General features: G+C 40.9%; 1 protein-coding gene across 5 annotated transcripts in view; it reads left to right on the top strand.

Annotated features, from left to right (window-relative positions):
* The window catches only part of CDH20 (cadherin 20), a 228,792-nt gene that overhangs the window by 138,871 nt on the left and 71,839 nt on the right, over nt 1-18,082 (top strand). Inside the window, exon 1 of one of the 5 annotated variants that reach the window (XM_080685364.1) lies at nt 8,038-8,160. The exons of the other annotated variants lie outside the window; for them this stretch is intronic. The gene's annotated coding sequence lies outside the window, so the exon portion shown is untranslated. Of the gene's footprint in view, nt 1-8,037; nt 8,161-18,082 lie in introns of those variants that run through there. 5 annotated transcript variants of the gene reach the window in all.

The raw sequence follows: 18,082 nt of genomic DNA, 5'->3' as shown, positions 1-18,082 counted from the left end.
ATCCATGATGAGACACAATCATTGATTGGCTGCCTCCTGCATGCCCCACACTGGGAATCAAGCTCGCAACTCGGGCATGTGCCCTGACTGGAAACTGAACACTGACCTCTTGGTTCATGGGTCCATGTTCAACCACTGAGCCACAATGGGCCATGCTTCCTTGATATTTTTTTAATTGAAAGCAAAAACAGACACTGGCATGCATGTGTACTCCTGCAATTACTAAAAGGCGACGTATAAAAAGCAAATAACAGCACAAAATCTATTAACTCTAGTCATTCTCTAGCCCCCCAGCCTCTCTCAACCATAACTTTGCATCTTGTTATTACAACTCCCATTTCTTACAAAGTATGGTACCACTCCCATCTTCTAACTGTAAGAACCTTTTGCTTGTAACATACATATTTCCCATCATAACAAAGAAAATAAAGCTAAAATGGCAATAAGAATCCAGGAGTTGGTTAGAGTTACCAGGTTTGCAGGAATGAATTGATATTTGGTCTTCAAAATACTTTTAAAATTTCATATTTTGGAAATAAAAATATTCTTAATTTTCAGAAAAGAGTAATGGTCTAGAATTTTGTTATCAAACTGGGTGAGTTTTAATAGCTCATTTTAAATATTAACATTGAAATGAAACATGAAGGTTGAACAGAATAGTGTATCAAAACATCCAGAAAATAGAAGGGAGAGGATATTTTTGAGTGCAGTCAATAAACATTATCCTTATTCTACCTAACCCCTAACACTAACCCTAACCCACCCAGATATGGGGATCTGCCCTGGGAAGCAAGTATACTCATGAATAAATAATATAGAGCAGAATGAAGGCATAGCCCTTAGGAGCAAACAACTTCTTTTCACTCTTTGAAACAACCCATTAATTTTTTAAACAAATACAAATATAGGATTTACAATTCTATGTAATAAAAGGCTAACATGCACATTGGAACGATCAGTTGCTATGACGTGCACTGACCACCAGGGGGCAGATGCTCAACACAGGAGCTACGCCTGTGGTGGTCAGTGTGCTCCCACAGGGAGAGCGCCACTCAGCCAGAAGCCAGGCTCACTGCAGGCGAGCGCAGTGGCGATGGTGGGAGCCTCTCCCGCCTCCAAGGCAGCGTTAAGGATGTCCGACTGACAGAGGGCCTAAGCTGTCAGTTGGAGTTGGACATCCCCTGAGGGCTCCTGGACTGTGAGAGGGCGCAGCCTGGGCTGAGGACCCCTCCTCCCCCCGCCCCCGCCAAGTGCACGAATTTTGTGCACTGGGCCTCTAGTAGATAATAATTCTGAGAGTGATTCTCTATCCACTTTTTTACAAAAAAGAAAAAATTCTACCTTGGTTATCTCACATGTGTTCAAACTTATTTTCTAACATTTACAACAGAAGGTTACTACTTCACTTAAAGGCTGTATCACAGTGCATCTTCTTAAGAATTAATGTTCATTAATCTTTCCATGGCATGATGTTCTAGTCATGCAGTTATAGCTCATGATGTCACTGCCATTTTTTCCAGGGCCGTTCTTGTTATGACTCTACCTTCTGCAGTTCACCTGCTTAATAAAGGTGTTTGAAACAATGCAGAGGTCAGGAGAGAAGATAACTCAATAAAAAAACTTGAAACTTTTTCTCTGGATCTACACCTTGAGACCAGTTATCCATGAGATAGAACTCCTGTCAGTAAAGTTTTGGTCTGAGGGAATCAAACTTCCCTCAGGCTTGTTTTAAGAACAAAGGGGAGATGGGTACACAATTATAGATGTAGCACACAGAGTCCCAGAGTGAAGGTTTAGCTCAACTTCCTGAAGGATGGAACTGGGAAGAATAGCCTTCTCTCTTCTCCTGCCCTCCTGTGTTTCTCTCTCTTCTTTGTCAGACTTCCTCTGGGCTGCCTCTGCAGGAGGCAGAGGCACATTCCCAGGAGACAAAACCTTCTTGGCCCACACAGCTTAACTCAAATGTCCACCCCTGTTCCAAATAGTTTGGCCATGGGGAGGAGTAGAGTCCTTTGTTACAAACAAGCCTGGAGAGACCCATTCTTTGGGGGGAGGCAGCAGTTCTTACACAGGAAGAATAAGTTACACAGGCACCCCCAAAGGTATGTAGGATAGTTTCTAGTAAGAGGACCATGCATAATAGTGAGTCTGCCATTAGGGAGACATACTGCTAAGAAGTCCTCAGTTAGGTTCTATCATCAGAATCATGTGCAAATTATTTTATTAGAAAAAACATTTCATATTCCTTCTATATTTAGAGAGACGGACCTATGTGGTACGATTTTCCTTTCCCTCCTCTTGAGAATCTGACAGTTCCCACATACTCAAAATTAGCAAGCAAGTTTCAGTCTGTTTTTCGACCTAAAGTATGTCAAAAAATAGTGTCCAGGTAGAATTTTACTTCCCATTACTAGTAAGTTTCTATTTCCTACTATCCAGCAAATATGGGCTTGTAACTTCAATAGCTTTAGGGAAATTACCACAACTGACCAATAACTTATGTGAAATCCCAGATTGAAAAGAACTATTACCCCCACAAAAATGAAGGGAAAGATCCAAACAATAATAAGAAAAGGTGAACATTACAGTTTGCACCATAGGATGGTTGTCTCTCTACTTTTGGAAAGAGTTCAACTTTTTTTTTTTTTGAACATCTATTATGTTCCACACACTATGCTTTGCATGTTGCATACTTGAGATGAGTTAATCCTTAGAGTAACTCTGCAACTCTGAGGATTGGAAAAACTGTCTGAACCTCAAAAAGATTAAATAATTTGCCCTGGCCAGCTGGCTCTGTTAGTTGGATCATCATCCCATATACCAAAAGGTTGTGGGTTAGATTCCTGTTCTGGGCACATACCTAAGTTGCAGGTTCAATCCCTGGTCAGGGCATGTACAGGAGTCAACTAATCATTGTTTCTTTCTCACATCAATATTTCTCTCTCTATAAAATCAATAAAAATGTGTCCGCAGGTGAGGATTACAAAAATTTTTTAAATAATTTGCCAAAAAACAAAAAACCTAGAAGTAGAATCTAAATCTGATTCTACCAGATCCCACAGCCCACGTGTATCTTTCACTAGCACCAATAGCTAGTATTTATGGGATACTGGCCATGCACCAAGGCCCAGTTAATACTGCTTCACATATACTGATGTAGGCAATAGATTTATGAACTAGCTGCTACCAGCTCCTTCTACAGATATGAAAAGGGAAGCATAATGAGGTTAAGTACTTGCCCAAGTTCACACAGCCTGCAGATAGTGGAGCAGAGATTAGGACCCAGGCAATCCAGCTGCATGGCAGGTAAGGTTGCCTCCAGTGGAGAACTTGATTCTGTGGGTGGTGCACAGCCCTTCTTCATGATAGCTCTCACTATTGAGTCAATTCTGTCTGTGAGAGCAGCCGTGATTCCATCACAAGTTCAAAGAGAAACTGAGTTAAAATTGTATAGCTCGCCTTTTCACTGCATGTGTACAGAAGAGAAATGACAGTCTTGGTAGCCAGGATTCACAAGTCCTTATTTCACCCTAAGATAGCTCTCTTTTCCCTACATCCTCTAAGGATTCAAGACATCCAGATAGGCTAAGGATGTTATGAATGAGGGAAATCTCTTTTCATTTCTATGTGCAGTTGTGTGTGTGTGTGTGTGTGTGTGTGTGTGTATGTGTGTTTTGGAAGCTGTAGGGCATAGTACTAAAGAACACTGATAACTCTCTTCTTAGAATGTTCTTTTCCTTACCTCTCATTTTAAGCACAAGCAAATTTTGTCTGTTTCTGCTAGACTGTATTCCTCTAGTACATTTTTTCTCTCTGCTTGCTACATTAAGTCTTCCAATCACTACAGTACGACTGACTTAATGTACTATAACCCATATCTTATACATTGTGTCCAGGGTATGATGGACTTTCCGTATAGTAAGCATCACTTCAGTTGCAGTGAGTTGGCCATGGCCGTGACCTATGGGGGCCCCAGTGGCCATTTATTATAAACTACTAGAGGCCTGGTGCACGAAATTCATGCACCGGGGTGGGGGTGGGGGTTCCCCTCAGCCCGGCCTTCATGCTCTCGTAATCCGAGATCCCTCTTGCAATCTGGGACTACTGGATACTAACTGCTCACATGCCTGCCTGCCTGATCGCCCCTAACCACTCTGCCTGCCTGCCTGCCTGATCACCTCTAACCACTCACCTGCCTGCCTAATCACCCCTAACTGCTCGCCTGCCTGCCTGATCACCTCTAACCACTCACCCGCCTGCCTGATCGCCCCAAAGAGCCTCTGCCTCAGCCCCCGCCGCCACAGCTTCCTCTGGAAGGATGTCCGGAATGACATCTGGAAGGTCATTGGGCTATCTGGTCTAATTAGCATACTACCCTTTTATTATTATTATTGGTGATGCTAATGAAGTTCAAGAAGCCACATTTTGCATGACTTCACATTTTGCTGTGTCTCCTTTAAAATAGCTAATAAAACACTGGCAAATGTGCTCTTTATTATTAATTTGTTCCCCCATTTTCTTCATTCCTCCCTGTTTAAAGAAAATCATTTCCATTCATTCCACTACAACATATCCCTTCATGACCAGCAAAAAACAAACACACACCCTCACCCCCAATCGCAAAAACCTAATGTGGTAACTGCCTGCAGATTTGGAGCTTTGTATGCAAACTGTTTATTATAGTCACAAAACTGGGAAGGAACTGCAATAGAACTGCTTCTGGAAAGATGAAGCCAATTTCAGAATCCAATTTGCAATAGGAAATGCCATGTTTGTTTCATGTCTGCCTCTGCTTCAGATGAAAAAAAAAAGCCAAAGAAAAGAAAAAACTGTTGGTTTGGCTGGTTATTTCCAGGCAAAGCAGAGGGCAGATGGAAAGCCATTCAGCTGGCTATAGAGCCTTGTCTGTCTACCTCCAGTCACGTTGGAAGCAATTGAGCAAAGTTGAACCCCTGTTAAATGAAAATTCACACACACACACACACACACACACACACACACACACACACACAAATGTTTATTTAAATAGCATTATTAAAAATATATAGGTTTGGCTCTCACACGGACAGGTGGTGATAAACCAGGCTGGCTGCCCAGTTTGTTGAGGGCCCTGCCTCCCAACTTTCCTGTAGTGAAAACACAGTACACAGCCTTGGTTGTACATGTAACCCTTGAGCCCAACACAGCCCTCATTAAGGTGGAAGGATCTCTAGAAGTAACCTGTGGTATTTTGTAGATTTAAAATCAACCTATGGAGTATGAGTATATATATATATATATATATATATATATATATATATATATGCATGTGTGTATACATATATATATATGAGAAAATTACTTCTGCTTTTACATTTACATATGTATACTATAGTTTTCAACTATCTACATACATGTGGAATTAAGGAATGAATAAAAACATGTAGTCACACACACACACATACACACACAAATATACACCAAACACAGAAAGAGATCTAGATACACTGCGGATATCATATATAAAGTATATCAATGATTCAGAGAGATTCTGATATAAAAAATTATGTAATAAAAACATGTAATTGATTTTTAAATGAGTTTCTTTCCCCAGTATTCAGCTTTCTTGCCAAAGACCATTTTTCTCATTGCTCCCTGGTGAAAACAATTTCAATGTTGCCTCTGCTGATCTTCACCAGACACACACACACAAGCACCAACCAGTCTCATCCATCTGTGCTCACCTCTGCTGACTGTTGTGTATGCTCATCAATCATTAACACTGGAACACCCAGGAGGTATAGGAAGAACAAGGCTTGGTTAGCCTGGTGATTGTGGGATCACATCTTATCATGCCTATACACAATATACCCCATGACTTGTCTGAAACATGAGTGGGCACTGGCTGTATCCAATCTATTTCTATGTTGTATTGTCACTGGTCAAAAGATAGCCTTGTTCTCCCATTCCCTCCATTTTCCAACTGAGAAAAGAAAGGAACCAATAAGCCTGAGCTCAATTTGTTCTGGCAATTATTGCAAAGTTCCTACTGTGAGGGAGGCCCTGCCCACTGGTGCAGAATGACACGCAGCCATCCAGGATCCAGACAAAAGGAGACCCGCTTTTCTCCAAGTGTATTCAGCCATGTATAGACATATTGGCTGAGATGCCTGCCCATTCATATCTTAATGGAAAAAAGAGAGAGACAAGAACCTGGGGTGGGAGGAGGAAAAGAGGAGAATGAAAGATTATCAACTGACAGCAGCAACAAAACCTGAACTTGGTAAAGAAGAAGAAAGGAAACTATTTTGTCCACAGAACAGTAAATCACTGATATAATGTGAATATATGTTTTACTAGTATTCAGCTAAATTATACTTTTATTACAGATGAAGGTTACTATGACACTGAAATGTGAAACTGAAGAAAGTTATGCTAGAAGATAGGATTATATCATATAGGATTATATGAGTCCTCTCTCTCTCTCTCTCTCTCTCAACCCCACTCTTCACTAAGGTAGAGCTGCACATTAATTCAACCAAATGAAACTGTTAGGATGAAATGCCACCAAGATGCATTCTAAAGTGTAATTCCTCTGAAATAAGTATGTAACTTTATTAAAAATCAAAGTACTAGTCAAAAGGTGAAAAAAATATTACATTATGATGAAAAAGAGGTCATTTAAGAAAAGGCTGAAATAACACTTCTTTTTGAAATGGCATATGAAGGCTATTATAGCACTGAAAGAAAAGGTGACTTTTTCTTAATATTTGTCCTTATTCTCTGTTCATGAAAAGAAGGATATGTTTGAAGAAAAGGTCACTTTAAATTCTAGACCGTGGCACTTGTTCCTCTCTGAGGCTGAATGCCCTCATCTTCCTCTCTTTCAATTCTATCTAATGATAATTGGTCTACCTGTTCAACACTCCTGTCTACTTGGAAAACAGTTGACTATGAAGTAATGTCAGAGTCATGTCCAAGACATGCCAGAAACCGTTCCCAGCAAAAGTCACTTATTTCACAAGATAAGTAATGAAATAAATAGGGGAAAATTAAATTAATTTTAAAATCTGTTATTAGTTGCTTCTCTTTAGTCATAATGGAAATGGAGAGGAGGAGGGGAATTGCAGATTCAATAACAACATGCATTTTTTCCATTACAGAGAATGGCTAATTCAGTAGATGAATCATTAGAGAATGATCTCTCTAGCCTTATCAATCTCCAGACATAGAAACAAATGGAAGTTTAAGACATAAAATATACTATAAAATTGTTGGGAAAACTGAACTACAATCCCCAATAAAATTACCTCTTATGGCAATTAAGAGCCCATTTGTAGGAGCATTAACAGCCTCAGGCAAACTCAACAAAGCCATTCCTGACTGCATTAATGACAGATTTATTAGGGAGTATTATTTAATTAACAATAACGTGAAAGAGCAGCTCAGCTGAGATACAGCATATTTACTGGAAACACTAAGCAATGGTAAGTGAAAAAGACATGCAATCTGTTAGCCTTCCCATGTTATTTTGTTTCTGAAATACGTAAGTAGATGATATGTATTTGCCACTAGATATTTTCAGCTGTCTGTAAGGCCAATATGTCCAAAGAAGTTTAGCTCTTACTATACAATGATGCTAATAGTCCCTTGCTGTTTGATTCTGTTAAGAAATCCCCCTAGGGCCTCAACTGTTCAGGGACAGCATTCTTTGTCCTTTCCCCCTCTAGACAAGGGCAACTGCCAGCCCCGCTTCCTTGTATACACCAGGCTCCCTCCCACCCCCATACATCATTTGCCGCTAATCACCTAACATAAGTGATGCCTTTTGTTCTCACTCCCTTCCCAAGAAGCTTTGGGTTGTCAGCAACTCAGTGGCTGGCTGGGTCTTATCCTCCCTCCCCTCCCACCCCCCACATTCTGACCCTATGGCATGGGCAGAGTGAAGAAAAGACTTAGATGAGTGCAGACTTCTCCTCCTCAAAGTTAAATTCCCCACATCCAACGGCCTCCTTTAGAGCCAACTGTCATTCAAAGACCAGTTTCAAACTGGCAAAGGCAGGACCACTTTAGGTTATTCTGAGATATAGTGGGAGCTGGCAGCATGAAGTGAACTCCACAACTAAAGTGATGAGCGCAGAAAGATGCAAACATACTGCATTCCCTGGAAGAAGGAGAAAAGTAAGTTATAAAACTTTTCATGCCATCTGTTATTCTATGACATATATTCATAAAAATTAGTTTAAAATTGGTCAGTGACATAGAAAGATTGTCTTAGAAAATGGTTGTGCTGACTTACTGTATTTCCTATGGGAGCCAAACAAAGCTAGCTAAGATAGTAATTTTAAATTATTATTAGGTGGCTGTTAATTGTAGTCACCAGTGTCCATTAAAATTCCTGCCAACAGAAAATTTTTATCTTGCCTTGATTTATGATAAGCTTAGAAATGAATAGTCGGTGTGGAACATGGTTATTAAACAAAACAAATTTCTGTTCATGGCTTTTGAAAAGACAAATCTGAAATCCCAACAGTCAGCTTGTGCTTGTATTTGGGAGTAGATTAGGATGGTGTTTGTGTGAAGAGCACTAGCATCCACAGTGGATTAAGATTGATTGCAGAAGCTAAAGATTTTTCTCTTTGATTCTTTTGACTCCAAAGTAGTTTTTGCTCAAATAATATCAAAGGCATCTGATTAAACACATCTCCCAGCAGGATTTTATGGTGGGGCATGCTTTATTATGTACAGTCTAATTAGATTAAATAATATGGTATCAGCCAGTGAATGTCTTCTTTTGAAACAACCTGTGGAAATAGATTTTATCCCTTTCTTTAATCCTAATTTGGTGCTATTAACCAATCCCATTATTTAAATTTACTGTTAAGATCAGAATCAGTTTGATTTATCAGAATGTATTTCCCATTAATAAGGCTTTCTTTTTAGCCTCCTTCCTTACCCTTCATTTACTTTTAGTGCTTTGAAGACAAACATTTGCAAAATCTTTTTCCTTAATATAGATTAAAATATGTAGACTGATTCCTGTTAAACTCTTCATAACTTTACAGTATAAAAACAAAAACTTGCAGAGTTTACATGGGTTTCTTTTAATGCAACTTTACTGTATAAGAAATATGAAAGGGATTGTAAGAGGAAAAAAATAATAAATTAAATTTTGCAAAAGATAAATTTTCCATTCCAAAGAAACCCAATTCCTTTGCTGACATAGAAAAGAAATCCAGAGGAATTTTATCTGCAAATGCATTTCCACTAGTAACATTTGAACATCTTCGTGGCATTGCCATATGACATTTAAATACCAGGAAGGGGGGAAGGAGGTGCCAGCAAGGAAGGTACACAATTTTTCCACACAGCAGAGCTAACAATCCTATCTTGCCACAAGTGCTACCTGAGATCAATCAGCGCATCATTTAAATTTTTTCTTTTTTTACTGATACTCTGCAGCAAGTAAAAGTAGAAATAGCTAGAACCGAGCATCATCATCAATTGATTGCACTTTAGAGTGAGACTGCTAAATCTTTTCACTGTATGCCTGTAAATTCAACATTTTTCCTAGGCAAAAATGAGCGCAATGATGTAAATGCATACTATGATGTAAAAGTCAGCATTTGAAAATGTTGTTGATTTACAGGATTTTTGAAAGACCTGAAGCCTTCTGGTTCCATGCCCACCTTTGGCAGACCTACACTGAAGTCAGCGGGGCAAGTTCCTCCCCCGCAGTCAGTCTGCTGCTCTAGCTTCAGCCCCTGCCCAAAACAGGGCAGGAGACTTCTTAATCTCCATAAGCAACCTGTCCCAGTTTATAAACTTCACTGTCAGAATATCCGCCCCTGTTTAAATCTCTCCTGCTGCTGATTAAGGCCATGTTCCCTGCTCCTAACTCCTAGGAGATGCCCATCTCCAGGGAAGAGGAATTTTAAAAATTTGGATGTTATTAAACTGCACCTTGACTTTTTCCCCAGTAGCCTTAAAGATTCCTTTCTTTGGCCACTGCAGGTTTCATCTTTAGGGCCCTATGACCTTCTCTGTACCTGCTCTAAACTTCCAGCCTCATCTCCCAAAACTAACAAAGCTCTGCTGAGGATCCCAGTCACACATGGTGGTTCTGCAGATTCCTATCTGTTAATATTGCTATACAAGTACCACAATTCTCTGGAAATGAGAAAATTATATTGCTGAATCATTGTACACTTTTACTAATTTGATTCTATTCCAACCTTTACTAAATTCCTGTTTGGTGCCAACACTGTGCTAATTCTGAAGATACAGAGGCAACTGTCACTGCCCTAAGAGAATTCACAGGATAGAGGGGAAAGCAGACCACAGGGGCTATGCTGGCCTAAAGGACAGAGCGGCATGGGGCACAGAAGTGAGGCCTGGTAACCAACAAGTACTTCCTAGAAAAGAGATGGCTAAACAAAGGAGAGCCTGGGAAAGGCATTCAAGTTTGAGCAAAAGCATGAATGTGTTAAAACATAGCATCTATTTATTTTGATAGACCAAAAAAACTGTGAGGGAAACAGGGACAGATGAGGCTAGAATGGTAAGTAGGAGCCAGATACTGTAGGGCCTTAAGTGCCTTGTCAGAGTTTGGATTTTATCAGTTATAAAATAAGGAGCCATTAAAGACCTTTTAGCAGGCTGATAAGAGGAGAACAGGGTAGAACAGAGACACCAGTTAGAAAGCTGTGGCAGTGGTGAATGTAGGACATTTACAAAACTGGAACTACAGTAATAGCAGAAGGAATGAAGAGGAAAGATGGATTTGAGGAAGACTTGGAAGATGTAATTGGTAGACTTTGAGGTTTAAGTAACCCAATATGGGTGGGGTTGGGGGATGGAAGGAGTCAGGGTATACTGATGTCTGACTCTCTACTTTGATGACTAGAAGTGCCATTCATTCCCAGGCTAAAGGAAGCAAACCAAGAGACCAAACAAAGAAAGAAATCAGGAGTCAAACTGAAAGTGATGTCCACTATGATCCTCCAATGATTCTATCAGAAGCTAATTGGACTAGATTTTGAGGAGAGGAGTAGGAGGGCTCTATTCAGGGTCCAAATTAAGACCACCTCACACCTTTGCTTGAAAGGTGGCTCCAGTTACTGAGCTAGAGAACACTACTGAAGAACCATTGGAGAATAAAAATGGTCCAGAAAAATGAGGACATTTAACCAATCTCTATCCCATGATTGTATTATTATCTATATATATAAAAGCCTAATATGCAAAGTGTCCTCTCTGGAGTTCAACTGACTGGGAGTTCAATCACTCGCTATGATGTGCACTGACCACCAAGGGGTGGCGTGGAATGAAGGAAGGCCCTGGCCGGCAGCTGGGGAAGGGAGGGGAGGGCCCAGCTGGTGGCTGGCAGACACTAGTGACCCTACCCATGCATGAATTTCATGCACTGGGCCTCTACATATCTATATCTATATCTATATCTATATCTATATCTATCTATCTATCTATCATCTATCTATCTATCTATCTATCTATCTATCTATATATATATATATATATATATCTAGAGGCCTGATGCACAAAATTTGTGCAAGGGACTTGGCCTTCGCAGCCTTGGCTGGCCCTCGCAGCTCTTGGCAGCTTCAGCTGGCCCTCACAGCCTCTCGCAGCCCCGGCTTCATCCAAAAGGTTGTCCGGACAGTCATTCTGCTGTTTGATTTAATTAGCATATTAGCTCTTTATTATATAGGACTAAAGGCCCAGTGCACGAAATTCATGCACGGGAGAAGGGGGTCCATCAGCCCAGCCTGCACCCTCTCCAATCTGAGACCCCTCGAGGGATATCCATCTGCTGGTTTAGGCCTGAACTAGCAGACAGACATCCCTCTCGCAATCCGGGACTACTGGCTCCTAACTGCTCACCTGCCTGCCTGATCACCCCTAACCACTCTGCCTGCCTGCCTGCCTGATCACCCCTAACCCCTCTGCCTGCCTGCCTGAATGCCTCTAACTTCCTCTGCCTGCCTGCCGGCCTGATCACCCCTACCTTGCCCCCCTGCTGGCCTGATCGCCCCTACCTTGCCCCCCTGCTGGCCTGATTGCCCCTACCTTGCTCCCTTGCCGGCCTGATCACCCCTACCTTGGCCCCTGCTGGCCTGATTGTCCCTAACTTTACCCCCTTCCTGCCTGATCACCCCTAACAACCTCTGCCTTGGTCCCCAGCCTAAGCTGCAGTCTGACCTCCTTCTGCCAGAGGCGACCTGGCCAATCAGGGGAAGGCGCTGCCCCCATCACCCTGCTGCTGCTGCCACTGGCAGCCACCATGGCTGCCTGAGCCCCAGGCCTCGCAACCAGATGTGGCTGCCTGAGCCTCGGGCCAGCCCTGGGCAATGGCAGCACCATCCATGGCTTGCCTGAGTCTCAGGCAGCCACTGCAGCTTTGTCTGAAAGGACATCCCGATGGTCGTCCAGAAGACGCCTGCCCTAATTAGCATATTACCCTTTTATTAGTATAGATTGGAAACAGGTTGCTGCTGTACTCTATCGATGAAAAAACCACTCTTGTCACATGTGTACAGCTGGGCATGCTCTGTTGGGGAGATCAAGGGACGGTGTATCAAGAAGAGAATATTGAATCTCGGGCTTATAGACAATGTCTTCTACAATTATCTCCTACAAAGGTAATGGGATCTGCAGATACATACTATCAGTCTAGGATAAGCTAATTCTAACATAACATAGCTCACTCTATTAGTTCATCCTGGCATAGTGTTAGAGTAGATTTTCCACTTTCTGATAACTGTTTAGTGCCTAAATTCTGTTTCTCCAACTGAAGGATATGACAATGAGTAAAAAAAAAAAAAAAAAAAAAAAAAAAAGATGGGCTCTCACATCTTGACAGGGCACAAAGAAGAATTATGTGATGACCTTGAATATTTTTTAAAAGTTAATAAAATGCCCATTACCCCAATGTGAGATTGGGGTTAAAGGAACAATAGTTAAGAGGAACAATATGGGAGCTCAAACAGTTTCTAGCTGAGTGAAGTTCTAGATCAATTTCACCCAGTAGGCCCCAGGTGAGCCAGCATCAGTGAGCCTGCTCAGTGTGTGTACTCAGGAGCAGGGAGAACAGCTCTAAGAGAGAGGAAGAGGTTCCCATTCTTTTTTTTTTTTAAATAAATTTCTTTATTGATTTCAGAGAGGAAGGGAAAAGGAGAAATAGAAACATCTGTGATGAGAGAGAATCAATGATCGGCTGCCTCCTGCATGCCCCCTACTGGGGGATCGAGCCCACAACCCAGACATGTGCCCTTGGTCGGAATCGAACCTGGGACCCTTCAGTCCACAGGCTAATGCTCTATCCACTGAGCCAAGCCAGCTAGGACAGGAGTTCCCATTCTTTATGCCCTATGATCCTTTGAAGTTTTGGACTAAAAAGAGAACAAAAGTTTTCGTCTCACTCTCTTAATAATTAGCCAAAGAAGAATTTTTTATCCCTAAGTCTAAAACCATTGTTTCAACACACACACACACACACACACACACACACACACACACACACACACACACCTTCCTTCAAATCTATTGTATGAACATGTTGGAGACTCTGCCTCCTCAAATTCAGACAGCTCACTAATCTTTTCCAACCCTGGAATCCCTGTTTGAAGTTCTCCATATCAGTTTTCCCTGGACTCTCAACTGATTCTCCCACGGCCTCTCTCCTCTCCAGCAACACGACTAAAAGAGATTTAATCGGTTATGTTTGCATGCTCAGAAACTTTTAATTGCTCACTATGCACAACTAAATACATTCAAGACACTTCAGTCCAGCAATATTCTAAGTTCCTAATGGTTTTGGCCTACATCTCTCATTATTCTCCTTAATGGAACCCTTTCTCCCAGACAGGCCCTTTGCATCCTACATCTGCACCTTTGCACTTGCATTTTCTTTCACTTGAAATGCACTCCTCTGTTCTTCAAGGTCCCGTTCCTCCCTGATAAACATCATTTCTCCCGCTTCAACCTGACCTAGGGGTCTTGTGGCCATTAACAAACAGATCCGTGTTACAGTCGGTCATATGTGAAGCACATGCTGCAGAAGCACTGAAGAAGAATCCTAGTTCATCCACTTCATTGTTATATAGCATTTGCCAATAGTTGTGGAGTAAATACTCACACCATTGCTAATTTCAAGGAATTGGGAAGAATGTGCAAATCGGCTCTCAATAGAGCTGGGAGGAGCAATGCTGCATACTACTCTTAGTTTCTTTGTAAAATGTGAAATGAATACCTTTTCATGGAATTCTTACAAAAATTAAATGATAAAGTAAATGTAAATTTCTTAACATGGCATGGCATAGAATAAACACTCCATGCTATAGTTCTGCTACTCCTACTGCTGCTACAACAGTATCACCACTGCTAGTATCGGTATTATGCCTATGCCTATGCCTACACTTATGCCTCTACCTACTCCTCTTTCTGCTACTAGTATGAATGATAGTATCACCCACACCAAACTGTAAATACCTTGAGGGAGGGAAAGGGAACATGAAGATAGCAAACATTTACCCAAGATTCTTCTTCCTATGGATTAATTTTTATGGCCCAGGGAAGGCTACAGAAATGTTCTATACAAAGGCAAAGTTGTAAGAGAAAACACTGAGTAGCAATTATTTGCAAGTTTTTATAAAAAATCTTTAGCCAATAATTTACATTTAAAATACATGCTTTTATGAAATGAACAAGTACAAATTTAATGCAATTACAAATGTCACATAAGACTAAAAATTAGTGAACATGTGAGACAACTCTAAAAATTAAAAATTGATCATTCCTGTCTAACTGTAGTCATAGAAATTGCCCATGGACTGAACTGCAATTTCATTAGCTTTGATTAAAAGTGAAACAGAAAGAAGGGTAAAATAGGTCAAAAACTTCCTGATTCCTTTGGGGTTAAAACATTTCCTAGATTCTAAATGTGTATGAAAAGATCAGTAAGAACCTATTTCCCATCCTTGGAGGATATGGAAAGAAAGATAGGGCATCCCTCAATGGGAAAAATTGATTATAATGAGAATGAAAAGCAAAGATGAATTAGGCATGAACTCCAGAGAAAGGATTTCTAAAGTGGAAATTCCATTATTTGTGACCTTAGCTAGGGACACACAAAGCAGGTTTTATATGGGACTGATCAGGTTTTTTAAAGCCAGCTTTTAATTACATAATTCAAGCTTTCTTCCATTTTTTTATTCTACTCCTCTCGCCCACACATGGACACACACATACGTCTACACTTACAGAAAACCAGATATTGTTCCCAAGCTCTTCAACTAAACCCATTCTTATATGTCCCTCTCAACCACATCAACCCCACAGTCCCATTTTTGGATTTCAAAAAAGCACTCCCTCTCATAAATCAGTTTGGTTGTGAGAGGAACAGGAGACAAAAGAAGGAGTGGTGAGAAAGGGAAGAGTTCAGAGACTGAGATTAGCTTCAGTGAACACTGCAAGAGCTGAACCTTTAAGCTCAGGATTTCCACAGTTTTTGAGAAACTTAGAATTCACAGAAATATAAGTAATCAAAATTAGAATAAGTAAGAGTGATGGCCACCTTATCTAAGAAATTTCCATTGAAATTAAGTAGGCTTTGTTTTTCTGTTCAATTATAAAAGAAGGTAATACCATAATTCCTCAAATCCAGCCACACTATCAATTTGTTTACAGCTTCTTTGAGGGGTTGGGAAAGAAAATATGACCACATTAAATGTGAACAGTGATTTTAATGTATATTCCATTTCAGAAATGTTAACTTTGGGAAGGGGGGCAAAGTCATGAGGCAAGTGAGATGTGGAGGAAGAGTGTAGAAGTGAGAGTAATAACCCAAATGCAGAAAATCTAGTACTTGGACAACCTCTTCTGGCTCTGTGGAGAGTTGGTTGTAGTTAGCTTTGAGTAGGCTGGTAAGATGATGGCCACAAAAGAGGGATGAAGCATCTATTCATGACATGGAAAGTCTACAGTAAATGAAACAGATTGTAAGTCAGAGAACTGTCTTATTTTTCAGCCTACAAAACCATACTATATACACCCTTTCCAAAGCAGACCCTCAGTGGTAGGCTTTGATCAGTAGCACAAACATACACATCCAGATTCAGGGGTGTTGGAAGTTTGTTTACAGAAGCACTGAAAGTATTTTCTTTATGGAATTCCATAAGGAAATCTTGTTGTCTATGAACTGTACATGTTCAAAAATATCATCAACATATGACTTTTTCACTCCACTTCATACCCATACCACCTGTTTTGTTCTCTGTGGGTTCGATATTCTATACTGAAGGATTTTGGCTTCTAAGTAAATATGTTAGTTTGTATTTCTCAAGAGAGAACCTCGATGGAGAAGCAGGGTAACGTGGCACTGAGTTGTGTTCTGATTTAATGTTGATGCATCTCATGGTCTCCTGCATATCTAGAATCTTGACAAGTTTGTTTTTTTCTTTTTAAGTGCATTTTTGAGGCTCTTACTATAAGTAAACGTGGTAGCTTAATAAGTCTAGCTGACTAAAACCATGATACACTGTCTGTATTTACCTGTCTGTAAAAAAAGGCATGCAGCCATATCAGTAAATTAATACCCACTCCCTTCATAGGAAGTCACTAGCAGAGGCAACTGATTTTCTGCTACTAAGGAGATGTCATTTGAGTTTACTGAGTAGTACTTCCATTAACCATGAAAAGCTCGGGAAAACTAGAATAATGACAAAGGAAATCAGAGGGAAACCATAAAAGCCCAGTGCATTTCAATAAGAAAGCAGTAACCATCCCTTCCCCCAACTTTAAATATCACAACGAATTCAAGCAACAAAATAAACAATTCACCAAGAGCACACTTTATGGACAACTTTAATTTCTTCCTACTGTGTTGTTCATTACTAAGCTATTTGCTTTCTTCAGGCAGTATGGGTGGGGAGGAACTTTTAAAAGACTCATTTAACACAGAAGTCAATTTCCACTAATGTAGTCTTTGTGTGGAATATGTGGTCCTCTAAAACAGATCTATATACACAAATATACATACATTAGCCTCTTTTTTTATAAGAACAACAGAAATTAGCTCACCTTCAAATATAATCGCTATTCTTATCCTGCAGGGAAAAACATGAATATGAGAACCATATTATTTATAATAATTGCAAAATGGTATTTCTGATAGGAATGATTTTCCCTTCACTTGTATAAAAACAGCTCTAAGTGTGAAAAGAGTAATATAACTATTGTATAACCCAGATTTTACTTTCTAAAAAGTTATGCAGGGAAGGAACCAAGATGGCGGCATAGGTAAATGCCTGCACTTGCTACCTCCCACAACCACATAAAAATTACAACTAAAATACAGAACAACTATCATCCAAAACTGCAGGAAAGCTGGCTGAGTGGAAGTACTACAACTAGAGAGGTAAAGAAGAAAGCACATTGAGACTGGTAGGAGGTGTGGAGGTGCAAAATGGGCTGGTCTGGCACCTGGGTGTGCTGCATTTTTAATTGGGAGGGAGATCGCCTCTGTGGAGGCTGCCCAGAGGAGCAAGGGGTCCCAGCCCCACACCAGCCCCCCAGCCCAGGGTTCCAGAGCTGTGGAAAGAAGTCCCTATGGGCTGTAAGAACTACAGACTGTAAAAACTAGTGTGGATTGGGGCTGAGTGACACACAGGCTGCTGGAGACCCAGCTGCTCCTCTTAAAAGGTTGGCACCATGAACTGAATTTACAAGCTCCCACTTCCTCTGAGCTCCAGTGCCGGGTGAAGCTCTGGGGGACACAGACACATACTGGGAGAAACTGGACTGTCTGGCATCAGGGCAGGAACTCGGGGGCAGCATTCTTCCAGAAGGAAGTGCTCACAGTGATTATTGTTCCCTGTGCTGGGACCTCCTTGGTGCAGGGCTGACTAGCAGCCATTTCTGTTTGCTCCACCCTGGTGATTCCCTGAGACCCCACCCAATTTACAACCCCACCCAAGCTGAGCCCAATGGCTTTAGTATATGAATGGCCTGTCCTTTCTCAGCCTAAAACCTGTCAGACAAGATGCAGCTGGGTCAGGGAGCCACAAACTTATCAATAAAAGGCCCA

The sequence above is a fragment of the Plecotus auritus genome, assembly GCF_963455305.1.
Source record: "Plecotus auritus genome assembly, chromosome: 8".
Classification (NCBI taxonomy): Eukaryota; Metazoa; Chordata; class Mammalia; order Chiroptera; family Vespertilionidae; genus Plecotus; species Plecotus auritus.
Note: the sequence above shows the minus strand (reverse complement) of the source record. Positions and strands in the feature narration are given on the sequence as shown.